Source organism: Hemicordylus capensis, chromosome 1 (genome assembly GCF_027244095.1).
Source record: "Hemicordylus capensis ecotype Gifberg chromosome 1, rHemCap1.1.pri, whole genome shotgun sequence".
Lineage (NCBI taxonomy): Eukaryota > Metazoa > Chordata > Lepidosauria > Squamata > Cordylidae > Hemicordylus > Hemicordylus capensis.
Window position 1 is genome coordinate 380,176,359 of NC_069657.1, and position 19,880 is coordinate 380,196,238.

A 19,880-nucleotide genomic window follows, 5' to 3' on the forward strand; every position below is an offset into this window, starting at 1 on the left:
CGACCCCCGGTCCGGCCCTGAACTGAACACCCCACAACTATTTGGGGGTTCGCAGACATTTTTTAAAAAAATATTTACCCCCTCCAGGGGAGTTGGAGGCAGTGGGGTGTGCGTGTCTGCAGAAGTTCCCTCTCCTCCCGCTGGCTTCCCTTGATGCCCATACCAGCCAGCCGGCTCTTTGGCCCGTTCTTCTCCTCTGGCATGGTGGCCATTTTGATGACTCAGGCCATACAGAGGCCAATTGCTCAGGCGCAGCGGCCTCCAAAATGGCTGCAGCGCCAGAGGGGGAAGGCCTGAACAGGCCGAAAAGCCAGCCGGTTGGGCATCAGTGGAGGTCAGCAGGGGGGAGAGGGGACCTATGTGGACCCCCCCCCCTGTTGCCTCCAACAACTTCCCTGGAGGGGGTAAGTAAAAAATCTTTTTTAAAAAAACTGTCAGCAAACCCCTGACAGTTCAAGAGGGTGTCGGACCAAAGTCTTATACACACACACACACACACACACACACACACACACACACACCCCTAAAATTTGTTTACTGTCCACACACATGTACGTGTTCTTGTGCAAATGACTGTATATGTGTTCATTTGATTTATTATTATTTATTATTTAATTTAGATACCACCTGACTCCAAAGGCTCTAGGTGGTTTACAAAAACCAAACACAATAAAAACAGAATAAATCCAATTATTAAACAATTAAATTTTAAAATATTCAAAGATTACCACCATTAAAAATGCAAACAGCAATTAAAAATTTAAAACATTCAAAGATTATTAAAAGCCTGGCTGAAAAAGTGTGTGTGTGAAGGGCTTTTTAAAAGGCTGGTAAAGTTGTTAAGCCATGAATATCTATAGGGAATGCATTCCACAGCCCAGGTGCGACTACAGAGAAAGCCCGCTCCTGAGTCACCACCAGACAAGCTGGCGGTAGGTATACAGAGACAGACCTCTCTTAATGATCTTAAATGTATGGTGGGGATCATGCAGAAGGAGGCACTCTCCCAGGTAACCCAGTCCTAAGCTGTTTAGGGCTTTAAAAGTAATTACCAGCACTTTGTATTTTGCCCAGAAACCTATTGGCAGTCAATGCAGTTGCTTTAAAATTGAACCTTTAAAACTGAAATTTAAAAAGTGAACCTGGGCACAGATCCCTTCAAATGCAAGTTCTGGATAGGAAGTATACTGCCATACATGCATAGAACATAATGTGTGAACTACATGTATACAGACTGTGTGCAGAACATAATGCATGTATAAGGAGCAAAGCACTGAAGAAAAGGAGACTTCTGTGCTCTAACCTCCACTATTGTTGTGTTACCAGAGTTAAAATCCGCTTCTTGCTCTTCTAGAACTGTTTTCCGAGTATTAACAGATTATTTTAACATTAAAATCAGTTGCTTTTGTTCAGTGTGGCATTTACTCAGCAATACGGTGGGAGTTTCCTAGAACTCCATGTGGTGGTGGTGGTAGTGGGGATCTGCTGCTCTTCTGCATTAAGGCTTTATTGCTATAAATGTGGCCATAGGAAGTAAGGGCATGCTCCCCTCTAATCAGGCCACAGGGTATCTCCCAGTGCTTGAATTATGTGGGGGAAGGCAAAGGGAGCCCTTAAAATCCACAAGTCCCATTGCCTGACTCCCCACTCCAATTTTAGCCCAGATCATGTTTCCCAACCTTCTATAAACACAAACAAGTAGGCAAGCCTTGATGACTGGGAGCCAGCCCCAAAACTTAGGAGCCAGACAATGCACTGGACAAAATTACTAGGCATAGTGATGGACATAGAGAGAGCAAAAGGATTTCTCATTATTTAGGTACTGCTTTTCAACTAGAAAAATCCTCAGAGCAATTTATATAGAAAAAAGAATAAGAAAGAGATGGTTCCCTATCCCCAAAGGGCTCACAATCTCAAAAGAAACACAAGAGAGATGGCAGCAGCCACCACTGGAGGGCTGCTATGTTGGGCAGGATTCCCCCCTGCTAAACATAAGAGAATCTCCACGTCATGAAAGGTGCCTCTTTGCCCAATTTGAAAGTGTCATCACCTGGAGGTTTTACACACACTGCTTCTACCCTGAATCTCCTTCAGAAGAGAGTGTGTGCGTTCACACACCAGCCAAATGTACCCCAAAGCCCCTTCGAGATCCTCAGAAGCACTCCACACACAAATTGAGCTTTGTTTTGCGGATTCTAGCTTATCACAATGTATTTCCGGGTTTTTAAAATGCTGGTTTTAAGCTATTTTTCTGAAAACTCTGGAGCAAACAGGGAGAGGCACTGATGTAGAATCGTTAGCATGATAAGAGGGTTACTCACTTTAGAAATGCAGAAATAGCTCTTTAGTAATCTCCCCACTCCCACCCTGCATTGGCTAGAAGGAGAACATGGAGGCATGTGATGTGAACTTGCAAAACAAAAAACAAAACACCCCAAGAGCATAGGGGAGGGGCTGCTTCCCTCAATGCTGCGAGTGTAATTTGAAGTGTTTTCGCTCAACATTTACCCCACAGCATGAAGCCGTGTGCGAATAACACCCTACAGGTAACATATGTAGAAGAGAAAATGGCTGCTGGGTCAAATGAAGATATTAAGTAACTGAATATCCCTCTGAATATTCCATTCAGGAGCACTAGTACTGATACTTGTATAAAGGAAGGGTCAGGGGAACAGATCTTATTATCTTTTTGTTGTATAAACACATACAATTTGAAAGTGCACTACTTAAGCATGCTCTCCCCAAGAAGCTAAAAAAGCCCAGACAAACATTGGAAAGGTGGAAGAAAGGCATATTCTGTCCATAGGGAACATGTTCACACCTCTATGCCTCAGCAAAAGAATTGGTTTAAGTAAAGGTAAAAATTACCCTGAATCAGGGGCGTAGCAAGGTTGGAGTCGGCCCAGAGACAAGATTTTAAAATGCCCCTCACCCCCACTAAAGCTCAGCTCATGAAGTAAAGAAATATTAAATGAGGCTGTATAGTGGTAACAAAAAGCATAGTAAAATTTATTTATATATTTAATACATTTATATACCGCCCCAAACCAGTCTATACACACGCACGTGCGCACACGCACACACGTATATAACCTATGTGCCACAATAGAACATCATCGTAAATTATTTTTTAAAAGGTTTTGTAAATTGTGGATGATGCAAGTCATTTAATGGTACTAGAGAAAGACGTGCTGTTCTGGTAGCTCCAGGTCTTAACACTCACATCAGTTTCGGAGGATGAATGCAACAAGGAAGCCCGGGCAGGTGCGTGGCTGGGGGAGTCAGTCATGTGACTTGCCTCTGGGCCCCCCCAAGGCAGTGGGCCCCCAGACCACTGTCTCCCCTTGCCCTATTATAGTTACGCCCCTGCCCTGAATAAGAACCTCCCCATCTTTCCCCTCCCTGCCTTCCCCTTGTGGGGTGTGCTCTGACGCCACTGCGACCATTATATCCATTGCTACTGTTCCAGCATTACACACTTTATGGCCCATCAGCACCATTGCTGTTCAAGCAACAACCACCAGTTGATTCACTCACTGGCTCCATCCATCACCACCACCATCTCCCAAGCATAGGGGCTTTTCTAGGTGGTGGGGAAGAAACACTTGATGCCGGGGAGACAGTGGCGATGGACCAGGGCTGTCCTTAGAGAGCCCTGGTGGGGTGCGGGGCCCAGGGCAAATCAGTCAGTGCAGGGGCCCCTTCCAGTTAATTCCAATGGGGGTTAAAAGAGCGGGGCCCGGGGCAGTCGCCCTGCTTGCCCTGTGCAAAGCCAGAACAGCAATGGCAGGGGGTGCGGGGGTGGGGTTGGATTTCTTGCTCATGTTAGTTTGTTCATTGTATTTTAGCTCCACTATTGCTTACAAGTACACACACACCTGAGAAAACACTTCATGCATTTTATAAAGTGCCACAAAAACTTCAGTCACATAAATCTGGTATTCATTAAGGTAACAAGTGTCTGGCTCAAACGCTCTAGTTACTTGCAAGCCACTGTCATTTCTCTTTAGATCTACAGAGCTAAAACTAATTAGGATGTAAAATGGACAGTTGAGCACCCTGTAGAGAGAATTAATCTCTTCTCCTCAACATTTGTAACAGATTTTGCATTTCACATGATTTATCCGGCTATTTCTCTTCTGTGGTAAATAGATTGCTGTTCCTTTTCTGTGCAGAGTGTGTTAAGACAGTCAAAAACCTACCTCACAGAGTTGTTGTGAGGATAAACATAACTATGTACCCTGGGCTCCTTAGAGGAAAAGCGGAATATAAATGTAAAAATAAATAAATAAATAAAAACTCCTTGTGAGCAAGATCAACCCAAATCCACATAGACTTCTTTTCAAAGGAAAACCTGCACAAAGGTGTATCCTTCCATAAAAGTGAATGGGGAGCCTGCTTACATTAGGAGCTCCATATGTTCAGTGGAACACACATGGAGCTCTAAATTGGGGCAGTGGGTTTTTAACAGTCAATGATCTTCAGGTATTCAAATATCACTTGAGCAAGGAAACACATTCATGCTATATAACCACATACTATTTTATTTATCCATCCTGACTGTATAGTCCATATTGGAATACTCAAGGCAGCTAACATATATGGAAATTTAAAACCACAGTCAATAGCACAGATTACAAACTAAACTCCTGTTGTGCATTAAAACCACAAACAAGCCTCACAGAAATTTAACAGACATGATACATTATCAGTGCTCTATGGATTATTTCCTTTTGTGTAGATCTTACATATTCTGGTCTGGAGCATTTTAATTGTAAGATGGAATGCTAATTGATATCATTCCAGTTTTGTATTGTTAAAATTTAACTGATTCACAGGACATACATTATCCAATATTTAAAATGTCATCTGGGTATCTGACTGAGTCAGTTTTGTGCTTTCACAAGAACATATACAAGCTGAATCCACATCACATTTGCTGTAGCTTGTTATTCTGAAGAGGAAAGGTGCCCATTTGTTTTAACTGCTCCAGGTGTGTTACAGGATAAACAGGGCAACCACTTGATATTCCCGCTCAAGAGGAACGGCACATAAACAGCCACAGCAGTGCATGGAGCCCTTAAAAACAAACAAACAAACAACTACAGCTACCAGGCAGCTACTTTGTAGGGAAGGGGTGGAATGAAGGCCCTACTTTTCCTGAACAGCTAATTACCAAGATTTTAGTTTTAAATGGTGGGGGCAGCTCTGATTGTATATCTCTGGCTGCTGGGTGGAGAGGGGAACCCTGGGTGTTGCACTTAGCAGCATGTGTAGTTTTCCATTTAGCTAGGGATACATGTGACACTCCTGCTATGTGTGTATAGTGGCCCTCACTGGACTTGTTCCATAAGAATTTTTGCCAGCATAAATGAAAATTGCCAGGTGCTATTTGATGCTTTTGCAAGCTAAAGGTTTGTCTAAAATGCATAGCAGGAAACCACAATCACCATTTACCAAGGGGGAAAAAACAATCTTTTTTCGCTACTTTCTTCATGTTAATGCTCATGAGTATTAGAGGCTAACATAACAATGCAGTGCAGTAATAATTCGGAACCTACAGCTAGGCCTTCCCATGTAAGGAGAAGGTGCACATCCAGAGGTGCCTTGCACAAGCAGAAAGGCACTTCTACTTGTGCAGGAGCCCCTCCCTCACTGCTAACTTGGCAAAGAGGCACCTTTTAACATGGTGATTATCTTTATTAGTAGGGGGAGAGTAAGTGGCCCTATCCACCCCGGCACAGAACCTCCAGTGACTGTTGTTGGTGTCTGTCTTATGTTGCTGTGTAGATTTTGAGTTCTTTGGGGACAGGGATCCATTCTATTTATTTATTATTTCTCTGTGTAAACCGCCCTGAGCTGTTTTTGGAAGGGTGGTATAGAAATCGAATAAATAAATACATCTCCCATGCTCCGTCCTATGACATTCTGGTGGACCCTTCATTCAGGAGTGGATTGGGGAAGCACTTGGGGGTTGCAACAGAGAGGTGGGGTTGGAAAAACCCTGTTGCACAAGCAGAGTTGTACTTGCAGTTCTCTGGATCCAGTCCATTATGTGTTTGCTTTTTAATTAAGTAGTCTCTCTCTCTCTCTCTCTCTCTCTCTCTCTCTCTCTCTCTCTCTCTCTCTCTCTCTCTCTCTGTGTTTAATATGTGCCCAAATGTATGAACTTTAGCTTTAATGTGCATTAAATTTTGCTAGTTCCAAGGAAGACAATCTAACATCCCTTTTATCTTTGTGACTGCTGCTTCTTAGCTGCTCTTATCTCTGATCACAGTACTTCCGCAAGTGGGCTTTGCTAATATCTGCTGTTTCAATGAAAAGGAAGCCAATGGAGCACTTCTGTCTAAGGAAATTGCTTTTGGTGAACAATATAATGTAGTCATTAAGAGTGATTTTAACACATGAAAACACAAGCGCTATTGTTCTCAGTTTTTGACTCTCTCTTTTGATTTGTATGGCAGATTTTGCAGTTTTAAGGTTTCTTTCTAGATTACAACATGCTGAGGCCCTAAGCTATGACAAACTTAAAGGGTCTCATAGCATTACAAAAAAGAAAGAAAGAAAGAAAGAAAGAAAGAAAGAAAGAAAGAAAGAAAGAAAGAAAGAAAGAAAGAAAGCCACTTTATATCTACATAAAGAGCACAATCCTGATATATGATCAATCAGGTCAAACCTTTCCTCAGGTCAAACCTGGCCATTCAAGGGACTGAACAATGTGTGGTGTAAACAATCATTTACTGCCAAAAGTTAAATGTGTTCCCTAACCTTAAAGACTGAAGAAAACTCTTGATTCCAGGATCACGGGATCCTGTAAGAAAAGTGCACTGAAAAACCGAGTTAGGATCAAAACTAATCTAAGGATCCCAGAATTAAACTGATCCTGGATGAAATTTCTGATCCAGGATCAGACTTTCAAAAAACCAGATCCTCATCTTATGAAATTTCAATGTAACTTACTTAGTTCTGCACCTGTTTATAAACTCAGTGAGGCGAGTCTCACAATCAGTGAGACTCGCCGTAAGGGGGCTAGCGGGGAGCACAGGCTTAGCCTGTTCTCCCCGCAGACGATCGCCAGGCAGCCCTGGGTGGCTGGATTGGCCACCCACATGACTGCCGGCTCTGTCACAGAGCTGGCAGGGGCTGCAAGGATCAGGGGCCGCACGGCCCGCAGAAGTTCCAGGATGCCCCGTGCAAGTGAGCGGGGCATCCTGGAGAGACCCCCGAGCCCGGGAGGCTGCTTGCAGCCTCGCAGTCGGGGGTCTACTTGTGTGTCGTCACGCACCGTGGCAACACATGAGCAAAACGCCGAGTTTATTAGAGTGCTCACTCCATTAACCTCAGCTAAAGAGAGGGGGAATTAGCGAGGTTTGCTGCTGGGAGCCTCATGGCTCCCGTTGCAGCACTGAATCGCCAAAAAGCCGGCTAGGCTCCCTTAGCCTACTTTTTGGCGATTGTGAGAATCGCCTCACTATGATAAATAACTGTGTAGCCATATAAGTATTTTTGTCTTATCAAAATGATGTCTTTCCTCCCGTTCTCCTTTATTTATGTAAAACTTGAAATTTCGTCTCCCCGCCCCCGCCCCAAGTCCCCTCATAAAATGAGGCCCTAAGCTGTAGCACTGGGTGAAGCAAAGTTAGAGTGGGCCCTGGGACAAAGAGTGAAGATGGCCTCCTGCCCTCTCACCTTCTCCTTGGAAGAGGCAAGCGGGGGAGAGTGACTAGTTGCCCAGGAGCGGGGGCTGCCTTAGAGGCCTTCAGAGTTTTATCTCCCCTTCCCTTGTTCAATTATAAGTATATCCCTGTCCGTGTGCAAATTACGTTCCGGAGTTTCAGACATCGTTCTTCAGTTTCCCACTTGTAACCGGGGAAAGGATAGCTGGTGCTGGGAGTTGTGCCAGGGAGGGGAAGGACTTGGCAACTAATTCAGATGGAGGGAGCACAGAGGGAGAATGATGTGTCAGATGTGGGTGCTGTTTCAGAGTATTTAGGGCAGGCGCTAAGGCCTTAGGCTTAGGAAGCCTAAGGCTTTCCCTGCTGATACTTAATATACTGTCTGTCAAAAACCAAAATGTATATATCTAGCTCCAGTTATATACTCTCAGTACTGATCAGTTGTTCAGCAGGAAAAATGAGGTTTGATGGGATTCCATTAAGCTGCCACTGAACTGGGATATTGCCAATTGCTGTTTGGGAGAGAAATCTATGTGGTTCTAGCTCATCATTTATGGATTGGAGGCAGAGGTGAAGTAAAAGTCCATGCCTGGTCAAGAGAGGTGGATAACTGGTTTTGTGGCAACAGGCATGAATTGTCTCCTTTGCTAAGCAGAGTTCACCTTGGTTGCATTTGAATAGGTGACTACATGTGAGCACTGGCTGCTGTAAGATATTAGGAGATGGAGCAGTAGCTCAGTGGAAGAGCATCTGCGTAGCATGCAGAAGGTCCCAGGTTCAATCCTTGGCTTCTCCAAGTAGGGATGGGGAAAACTCCTGCCTGAAACCTTGGACAGCTGCTGCCAGTCAGTGTAGATGAGGAGTTCCCAACTTGTGGGCCTCCAGATGTTGCTGAACTACAACTCCCATCACCCTTAGCTATAATTTACTGTGGCTGGGGGTGATGGGAATTGTAGTTCAGCAACATCTAGAGTACCATAGGTTGGGAACTCCTGGTGTAGACAATAATGAACTAGATGGACCAATGACTCAGTATAAGGCAGCTTCCTGTGGTCCTATGAGTCTTACTAGCATCCTTTGCTTCCCTGCTGCAATCCCCTGTGCCACATCCCATGACATTCCAGGCCCTCGGGAGTGACTTTTCAGAGGGTGCAAAGGGCTGCAGGGGGGGATGGGGTGGGTGGGAGATTGGAAAGCCCCACTGTGTAAACAGCTTTCCATTTGCATTTGGATCCAACTCCATGTTGGAAGTTGTGATTGCAAAGCTTGATTCCTCTTTGACTCATCCACATAGCTCATTGCTGAGATCTTAGAACTGTCTCTTCCACTGCCTGCTCCAAGGTTTGTTTTTTGGATAAAGGCATATGTGAGATGAATAGCTCACTCTCACTGCTGTCAACTATAGGATCAGCAGTCCATGAGAAAACAAACCAGTCACAGTGACTGACAGTTGATTATAATTTTGTTGAGAGCTGTGCAATTTTCTCATTTTGAAGGAGGAAAGGGAATTACAGAAGCAGAACTAATCTGGGTGTAAACAAGCAAATCTGCTTGAATTCTGCTGTTCGACCAGTCCTTCATGCCTTGGCCTGTTTCTCTGTGCTATTCCTGCTGACAGCAGATGCCTCATTAAAAGGAATTTGAATTTTAAACTTACTGTAATCTACACCTGTTTGCTAACTGCATTCTCTTCTCCAGGGCAGACTTTGAGCAAAAGCTGTAAACCCCCTCTAGGGTCCTTACCAGAGCTGCAGGCTTTAACTGGTGGAATAATTTACTAAAGCTTTAGCTGATTAATCATCAGAGCACATTTTAATTTGAGAAGGAAAACTTTAATCACGAGGCTAAATGTCAAAGCACACTTGTTTATTTTATTTTACTTTTAAAGCTAGTTTGGTTCTTGTATTTGACGGTAGTACAGAATGAAAAAGAAAACGACATTCCTGTTCCCTACTCCTCTAAGCGGTTAAAAGTTCCAGAGGTGCAGTGCTACTTGGTATCGGACTTCCTTTGGAGGAGAGATCACTGGAGTCTTACAGTGACTTTGTAATATGTGGTCTATTTACTAGAGCTGTGCACTGCATCAAACCAATAATTGGTTCTGAGGTGATTCAAGCCCTATCGGAGAAAAATTATCCAGCATTGATAATGGATTCAATGAAATGATGCATCATATCAACATTGCATTGTACCTTTCAAAAGATTGAGGGGCTTACCTTTAAATAAGATTCAGTGTTCTATTAAGAAACTGGCTGCCCAGAAGGCAATGGCTGTGGCTGTGTTTCAAACTTGCACCTTTTCCTTCCTCTTCACATCCTAGAATGCATTAGGATAGGAAACAGTGTCATTATGTTGTGTCTTTTCCCAAGTGCATTACTGGGTGGGGGGTGGGAATGGCCACACTCTGTAACTCTAGGGCACAGCCATGTTTTCCTCCAGTACTGCATCAAAAAAGAAGGAAACAGTGTAATGATGTTGCTTCCTGTGCTGGAGCATTCTGATGGAGGGAAAGGCAGTGTTTTGAAATGTTTTCACTGTGGCTGCCTGAAGGCAGACACTTTCTTCACAGAAGCTGGCTTTTTGTTTAAGGAAAGCTGTCCCTGCCCTCATCCCACTGCATCAATAATGATTACCAGCTCTCTGTGCAAGCTTCACCACCCTCTGTATCATTCAGAAAATGTGAGAATGGCCAGAATTGGGACCCAGCCGATAAATCTGCCTGGGCAGAGCCCTGTTATTTACAAATATCCAAGCTGAGCATCAGATGGAGTGGAAACAGCAAGCGCTCCTACAAGCTAGCATCAAGTTATTTCAGTTCCCAGACCCTGCTCGCTAAAGTACTTCAATCCTCTCCTTGGCTTCTGCATTCCAGTCTTTCCAAAACATCATTTATTTCTGTCTCATAGCCAGCCTGAAATTGCTGTTACTTTTCACTGACCACTCACACATCCAGCTGGGAGGGAGGGAGGGAAGATAGATGAGTCACTTTACACTCTCAATTAGCATTCCTCCCCCTACACACACACACACACACACACACACACACCCCACCAGGTAAAGGATGCCTTGTCACCTTAAGTGGTGCTCACACTTCAAAAGTGGGAACACTACTTTAATGGATATGCAGCTTTAGTCAGGATGTCTGCTGGTGGATTTAGTTGGTCAACTAATATAATAGCTTTTGAGGCAGGAATAGTCTGGAAATTATCAGCAACTGTGTGATGAACTGCAAAAGCTTAGAGTAATACATTAACAAACAACTGCTGAAATGTCTGTTGTGTCCTAAAGAGAAAAGCTTTAATTATGCTTTTGTGAGAGATCTTCCTCTGCAGTTTTTTCTTTGTATGCAGCCAGCTTCTTTGATAAGTGAATGTCCCGTTCCCCCCCACCCTCCACCCCGCCGCATATTTGGTAACCCACTGTAAAAAAGTAAAAGTCAGTTCAAAAGAAAAAGCAAAGCAGCTTACAATGCACCTTGCAGACTGAAGCTACCATCATGGTGTAAAATTATGAGCACAAAGAGGAAACAAACCACCAGCCAGTATCTGGACCCGTCAAGCATTCTATTGAATGATTTGTCTAGGGACACCAAGGAGTCAGAATGGAAAATGAGACAGAACTGACATTTCCGCACACGCTTCTCTCAGTATGGTGCTTCATACTGCTGGACCTGATACACACTAAAAACAAATGAGCATTTGTTTCTTCCAACTACTGACATGTTTTCCTTCCCAGTTTTGCTTTGACCTGTTATACACAAAGGCCCCCAACTGGTTCTGAACAATGGTCTGAAAAGTTTAATAATTCGTATTGTAATTCAAACAAATGGGAGAGTTGATCACATGGTAGACACACATATATGGCAGAATTTGCCTCATCCAGTTCTGCAGTGACACTGTCATCTGCCAGGAAGTCATATGGAGGGAGCTGGAAACCAAAATGGGAATTCTGTTGACATATTTTATTTTTAATGTGTGCATTTTTCTAGTATTTCTCACTAATAAATCATGCTGTTCATGAAGCATCACTTCAAATATCACATGACAGTTTAGCATATTTTCTTCTACCCCTCCCATTTAAAAACACTGCTTAGTCAAGATGGTATTCAAACTGGAGAACTGTCATAAAATGTGCATACTAAGTTTTACTGTGACCACGCAATACTTAACACAGATTCTACATGCATCACAGTTTGTTTAACATCCTTCCTGCTCCCCTTGAAAATGGTTAGGGATGTGTAGCAAACTGAGAGCGCAAGGTTATTCCTTAACCCCCTGAACCACTCCCCAATTCCACCTAGCCCTAGACCTATTAAAAAATCTGTAGTATTTCATTAACAACTGCCCCCATCTGCCCAAGCCATTAGAAAACAATTAGAATTCTCTTCTTAAAGAATTAGCCCCCTCCCAATATTTAGGGGAGCAAAGGGTGGGGGGAGTCAACCAGCAAGCTACTGATTAGATATTATGCCTTAAACAGTTGCACTGGCTGCCAATTTGTTTCTGGTTAAAATATAAAATGGTGGTTACCAGTGTTCCCTCTAAGACAGATTCCCAGATGTTGTTGACTACAACTCCCATAATCTCCAAGCAAAAAACATTGCAACTGGGGTTTCTGGGAGTTGTAGTCAACAACATCTGGGAACCTCTTTTAGAGGGAACACTGCTGGTTACTATCTTTAAAGCCCTGGAAGTCTAAGGATTGGGTTACCTAGAAGAGCACCTTCTTCTGCGTGATCCCCACTGCACACACTAAGGTCATCTGGAAAGGTCTGCCTCAGGGTACTACTGCTTCATCTGTGGCACCTTCATTTGGGGTTACACCTTCACCACTGCTCCTAGGCTGTGGAATGCACTCCCTGCAGAAATACAAGGCTCAACAACATTACTAGCCTTCAAGAGAGCCCTTAAGACTCACTTGATTACTCTGATCTTCCAGGGTTAATTTGAATTGTTTTAAATGTTTAAAATATTTCATTTTTGATTTTTTTGTTGTTTTTATTTATTGGAAATCACCCAGGGCGGTATATTTTTATTGTATCAAAATATAACAAATATCTCATTACCTCAATTTCTGGCATTTACCTTTTGCCCTTACATCTTGCTCTTCTTCCTATAGGGCAGCTTACAGGATTCGTTCCACCTTCCATTTTATCTGAACAGTAAGTTAGGGTGAGATAGACTGAAAGAGAGTGACTGGCCCCAAGGTCAACCATGAGTTTCATTGGTGAGTGGGGATTTGAATCTTTGCCTCTGAGTCTGAAGTCCTAGTCTGACACTCTAATCACTACACCAAACTGGCTCTTATAAACTAGCTCTCAAGATGCATTTTCAGTCCTCAAACTAACAGCTAATTGGAGACCAAAACTGATACTTCAAAAAGCATCTTTTTCCCCTCCAGGGAGTTTGTTGACAAGGTGTCATAGGTGCCCTGAAGCAAAGAAAAACCACAACATCATAGAAATTGGCCTGGAGACTACAGAGAGGTCTCTGTTAGCTGTTTGAGCCTTTCTGTGAAAGACAGACAGACATGAAGGAACCTTTCGGAAATGACTGCATTGCTCACCTTGAGAATACCTAGAAGGAAATAATGTTGTAGAGAAGTCAAGTGAATTCTATTAAAGGTACTCAGTTGAAGAAGAAAGGGAAGCAGTTTAAACAGCTTTCTATTGAGCTGGGCAAAACAAAAAATTCTTGAAATGTTAAATTTAATGTGTAAATTATATCCAGTTAGGGAAGGAGGAAGTAATGTGAAGGCCTTTTTTCTGGACAATTGTCTTTTCCCTGCACAGCCATGACAAATAGTCCAAACACAATAAGCCTGTGCAAAAGGTATGGGCTCCAGTTGAACCAAGACGGAACCAGACTGCTGGCACTTAAAATAAAAAAGGTAGCAGAGCAACTTTTAAAATGACTCCTGGGGGGTTGCCGACTGGAACTGGGTGATATCTGGTTTGGCAAGCAAAATCCTCTAAGGTGCAATGGGGGCAAAAGTTTCAGATAAACCAGAAGGAGACAGAGTAGAACCAGGAGTAGGATCGACTGAAACACATGACAGCTGGTCAAAAAGGTCAAATGACAGTAAGTGAGATAGCACACGCTAATGCCAGGCAAGAGTAGTGTATAGGTGTTTATATACCAACGTCAGAAGCCTCCAAAACAAGATGGGTGAGCTGGAATGCTTGGTTGCTAATGAAAACATAGTTATAGCGGGCATAATGGAAACCTGGTGGAACGGTGAAAACCAGTGGGATACTGTTGTTTCTGGATATAAACTCTACAGAAGGGATAGGGAGGGGAGGATTGGAATGAGGGTGGAGTAGCACTGTATATATTAAAGAAGGGATAGACTCCAACAAGCTAGAAAACCCAGGAGGACCAGAGTCCTCCACAGAATCAGTATAGGTGACAATACAAGGACTGAAAGGAAATGTGTTACTAGGGATGTGCTATTGCCCTCTGGATCAAAATGCTGAGAGTGACTTGGAGTTGCAGAAGCAAATCAGAGAGGCGTCAAAGAGAGACATAGCTGTAATAATGGGTGACTTCAATTACCCTTGCATAGAATTGGCAAATTCATGTGTGGGTATTGACAGAGATACCAAATTTCTAGACATGCTAAATTACTGTGCCTCAGAACAGTTGGTTGAGGAACCAACCTGTGAGAAGGTGACCTTGGACTTAATCCTGAGTTGTGCCCAGGACCTGGTGCAAGATGTCAGAATTGTAGAACCCATTGGGGAATGGTTCTAGTGTGATCCAATTCCATAGTGTGATCCAATTCACTTTACATGCGAGTGGAGCACTGTAAGGAAGTTCAATACAGATGTGTTGGACTTCAGAAGAGGAAACTTCTAAAAAGTGAGGGAACTGGTAAAAAGGAAGCTGAAAGGGAACATCAGGAGGGTCAAATCACAACAGAAAGCATGGAACTTATTAAACAATAATAGAAGCTCAGTTGAGATATTGACCAAGAAGGAGGAAAGGTATCACCAAGTTCAGGACACCAGCATGGCTAACAAGTAGAGTCAGGGAAGCTATAAAAGAGAAGAAGACTTCCTTCAGAAAATGTGAGCCCTGCCCAATGAACAGAAAGGAACATAAACTCTGGCAAAAGAAATGCAAGGAGACAATAAGGGATACAAAGAGAGAGTTTGAGGAGCATTTAGTTAGAAATGTCAAGGGGAATAACAAAAACTTCCTTAAATATATTAGAAGCAGAAAACCGGCCAGGGACGTGGTTAGACGCATAGACAATCAGGGTGTGAAAGGAATTATTAGGGAGGATAGGGAGATAGGGAAGCTGAATGGCAGAGGATACTTCATGGAAGAGGATACTGATCATATACCCATTCCAGAACTGAGCTTCTCAGGCTTGGAGGCTGAAGAACTGGGCCAATTTGAGGTGATGAGAGAGGATGTTCTAAACTGTCTTGGAAGCCTAAAAATTAACAAATTGCAAGATGGCATCCACCCAGGAGTTCTGAAGAAAGTCAAATGTGAAATTGCTGATCTCCTAACAAAAATATGTAACTTGTGCCTATGATCAGGCTCTATGATCAGAGGACTGAAAAATAGCTAATGTAACTCCAGTTTTCAAAAAAGGATCCGGGGGGATGTGGAAAATTAGAGTCCAGTTAGTTTAATTTCTGTGCCCAGTAAATTGATGGAAAGCATACTTAAGGACAAAATTGTTAAATATATAGAAGACCAGGCCTTGCTGAAGGAGAACCAGCATGGCTTCTGGCAGGGCAAATCTTGCCTCACTAACCTTTGGAGAGTATCAACAGGCATGTAGACAAAGGTGATCCAGCTGACATAGTATACTTGGACTTCCAAAAAGCTTTTGACAAAGTCCAGTACCAAAGTAAGCTAAGCAGTCATGGGATAAGGGGAAGTTAGGATAAGCAGAGAACTGGCCAGATTTTCAGATGATATTTAGCATAGTGAAATCCACAACAGATTGTAAGGAGCTCCAAAAAAATCTCTCCAAACTGGGGGAATGGACAACAAAATGGCAAATGTGGTTCAAAGTAAGCAAGTGTAAAGTGATACATATTGGGGCAAAAAGAACCAACTTCACATTTATACTGATAAGGTGTGAGCTGTCAGTGAGAGATCTTGGGGTTTGGGGTGGAAAGCTTGTTAAAAGTGTCAGCTCAGTGTGCAGCTGCTGTCAACTCAGTGTGCAGTGTGCTGTCAAAAGTGTCAACTCAGTATGCAGTTAAAAAGGCAAATTCCATGCTAGGGATCATACGGAAGAGGACTAAAAAGAAAAATGCTAATAATACCCTTATACAAATCTATGGTGAGACCACACTTGGAATACTTCATACAGTTCTGGTCACCGTATTTTAGGAAGAACATTGTAGAACTGGAAAAGGTACAGAAAAGGGCTACCAAGATAATCAGAAGCCTATGAGGCAAGGCTACAGCATCTGGGGCTTTTTAGTTTGGAAAAGAGGCGACTACGGGGAGATATGATTGATTGATTGATTGATTGATTGATTGATTGATTGATTGATTAAGTCCCATCAAGTCGGTGTCGACTCTTAGCAACCACACAGATAGATTCTCTCCAGGATGATCTGTCTTCAACTTGGCCTTTAAGGTCTCTCAGTGGTGCGTTCACTGCTGTTGTAATCGAGTCCATCCACCTTGTTGCTGGTTGTCCTCTTCTTCCGTTTCCTTCAACTTTCCCCAGCATTATAGACTTCTCAAGGGAGCTGGGTCTTTGCATAATGTGTCTGAAGTATGATAGTTTGAGCCTGGTCATTTGTGCCTCGAGTGAAAATTCTGGATTGAAGAGATATGATAGAAGTGTATAAAATTATGCATGGAGTAGAGAGAGTAGACAGAGAGAAATTTTTATTCCTCCCTCATAACACTAGAACCAGGGATCATCCCATGAAACTGCCGGCCAGGAAATTTAGGGCCAACAAAAGGAAGGACTTTTTCAAACAGTGCATCAGTAATCTATGGAATTCTCCGTTCAACATGGAATGTGGTGATGGCCACTAACTTCGATGGCTTTAAAAGGGGCTTAGACACATCCATGGAGGACAGGTCTATCAATGGCTACTAGTTTGAGGGCTAGAGGCCATTTCCAGCCCAAGAAACAAGATGCTTCTAAATACCAGTTGCAGGGAAGCAACAGCAGGCAAGAGAACATGCTCACACCTCTTGCCTGTGGGCTTCTCAGAGGCATCTGGTGGGCCACTGAGTGAAACAAGATGCTGGACTAGTTAGGCCTTGGGCCTGAACCTTCAGGGCTGTTATTACGTTCTTATGAAGAATCTTACCCAGCAAGAATTCCCATTACTGATACATTTCTCAGCACTCAGAAACTGAGTCACTTCATTATAGCTTCCTGTGCAGCATCCCACAGTCCTGTGGTGAGATACTGATGTGTGCTGCGTGGGAGTCACTCTCAGATCTGTGCTTTACTAGAATATATAGATACAAAATAATATCACACACACACACACAACCCTAGCTTATAACATATTTCAAAAAATTAGTTCCCCAAATAAGCCTCTTCTTACATGCCATTATATAAAACTGCAGTATGTTGAAATGGAGTTTTTGCTTGGGCTGTTAATCATCAGGAGGGATTGCCATTTGGACATCAAAGAAGCCAGGCTGAACACTATCAGTGTGTGTTGCATCCTAAATGGTCTTACAAGTTCCTAGTGCCTGAGCACAAAAATTCAGAAGCAAGAATTGCTAGCCAGTTTGCAATCTGGAGAACTATGCAGCACCTTTACATACACTGATGGAGCAGGAGATGAGGCAGTTTGGACAACTTCATGGAGGAGAGGTCTATCAACAGCTACTAGTCGTAGCTGACACTAGAACCAGGGGTCATCCCATGAAATTGATTGCTAGGAAATTTAGGACCAACAAAAGGAAGTATTTTTTCACACAATGCATAATCAACTGTTAATGTTGTGTTGTAAGCTGCCCAGAGAACAACTTGTTATGGGACGGGTAACAAATAAAGTTTATTATGATATATTTCTAACAGTGAGCTGATGGTTGAGAGATCACCCTAGAGGGGAAAGTTGTAAGAATCCTGTAAGGCACACTTTAAAGTGTGCTGTCAAGTTGATTTCGACTCCTGGCACCCACAGAGCCCTGTGTTTTTCTTTTGGTAGAATACTGGAGGGGTTTACCATTGCCTCCTCCCATACAGTATGAGATAATGTTTTTCAGCATCTTCCTATATCACTGCTGCCCAATATAGGTATTTCCCCACCAGCGGGGATTCGAACCAGCAACCTTCTGCTTGTTAGTCAAGCATTTCCCCGCTGCACTCACATGTGTGGGGAGCAGATTTTTGCCAACCCCCCCTTTGCCAATAAGTGCTTTGAGCATGTCCTTGAGGGCCATGCAGCCCTCAGGGACATAACTGCACATTGCTCAGAGCACTTCTGGGGGAAGGGGAGAGCAGCAAAAATCCTCCTCTTGCATTTATGACCACCAATGCTTCAAAAGCAGGGATTTTACCACTGCAGGCGTACATCCTTTGGCTGCACACCTGCAGCTTTAGTCAGGATGTTGACTATCATCTATTCTGAATCCTGGTCAAAAAAAAAAAAGTTAAATCTTGGGACAAGGAAGTTAATAATTCTTGCTTAAGAATATTGGCTGACATCCAGACCAGTGTTGCAATAGTGTTGAGCTTGTTGCATGCATTTCAGCATGTAGAATTGCATGAAGTTGTGGTGCTAATGGAAAGCCTTTCCTGGGACCCATACAGAATATACTGCCCAGAGCCACTAGTTTTGGGCAGGATAGCAATATGTTAAACAAAACAAAACCTGTTGTAAAACCTGTTCTGTAACATATTGCAGACTGTGTCGACATCTCCTGCTAATACAAGAACTATTCTGCAACAGACATTCCTTTGTGTGAGACCATTGCGTTACACCCTTACATTAGTGCGACAGCATTACACTAGCCTAGATGTAGTGATTGTTTGGACTATGTGTTTGGATCTACACACAAGCATTCACATACACATCCTCTCTGTCCCCAGCTCTTGCTGCCAGAAGTGCTGCCACCCACCTAAAATGCTGAGGCGACTGCTGGTGGTTCAAGTCTCTCATTTGGAATCTCTGCTCTACACTGCAATCCAGCAAGCCCTCTCAGTTCTCTGAATAAACATTTGATGTAGACTCTTGCTTAAATAGCAACCTTGTTCTTCATCTAGCCTTTGCCAATTCTTGTGATTATTATAAAAGCACAAGAAAAACAGTTGCTTCCGAACCAGGGCTTCAGAATGTCATTAATGTCTCTACGAAAACATTAAGAGTCATTTAAAAGCCGAAGTACTTCTCTTGGTACCCTGGAGACTTGACTTTAATAACAGTAATGGAATATATATGTAATAAAAGTCAAATAAAACCTTAATTTGAATACACTGCTGATAACTCTACTTGTGGTGCTTGCTTTTCTCTGGTTAACGGCTGAGCTACCACAAGTACGACAAGTAGAGCTATGAGCACTGTATTCAAATTACAGGTATGGTTTTATTTGGCTGTGTTTTTCTTGCATTTGCTTCAGTTGCCTATTGAATCAGGTTTTCCCAGCATTCCTCTTGTTTGTATGATGATTTCATAGGAAATCTTTTGGCTAATGCTAGCATGCATCAGATATACTACACTTCCTAGAACGTAATGATTCTGCACCAACAGAGCAATGCTACAGACTGCTTTGTAGTTTCAGAAACTTCCATAGTTTGAAATTTAGTTCCTAACTTGCGGTTATTTATGCTAAAGGGTTTCCCCCCACCTCACCCTCAGGACAGGTAGCACTACAAGGGCCTCCTCTTGCTCCCCTATCGGGATGCTCAAAACATGCCATCAGTGATTATTTAATGTACCAACAGTATCTTCCGAATGTAACCACCCCACAGTTCTCAGGGTGCTAATTTCACTTAGTTTAGTGACCATTTGAGGCCGATTCCACATGCCGACCTTTGCTCACTGCAAGAGATAGCAAATGCAACCTTGCAGCTAGACAGTGTATTCTGCTGGTTATAACATTTTGCAAAAGAGATGTGACATGCACATCATTAAAGGAAAATGATGCATCCCCACGGTAAAGCAAACTACCTCTACCAGCTTGAGTCAAGATAATTCAGTTGGGGGGAGCAGATTGGATTACATCTCTGTACCCCAATAAGATGGCTGCTTTTTGC

At 43.0% G+C, this 19,880-nt stretch overlaps 1 long non-coding RNA gene and 1 other non-coding gene across 2 annotated transcripts; both read left to right on the plus strand.

The window, feature by feature from the left end:
• Window positions 1-279: 279 nt before the first annotated feature.
• On the plus strand, window positions 280-18,825 carry LOC128323419 (uncharacterized). Its single transcript, XR_008306257.1, has 3 exons — window positions 280-404; window positions 12,795-12,837; window positions 18,717-18,825. It is a non-coding gene; the product is annotated as an uncharacterized LOC128323419 (long non-coding RNA).
• On the plus strand, window positions 8,401-8,472 carry TRNAA-AGC (transfer RNA alanine (anticodon AGC)). Its single transcript has one exon. It is a non-coding gene; the product is annotated as a tRNA-Ala (tRNA).
• Window positions 18,826-19,880: the final 1,055 nt, after the last annotated feature.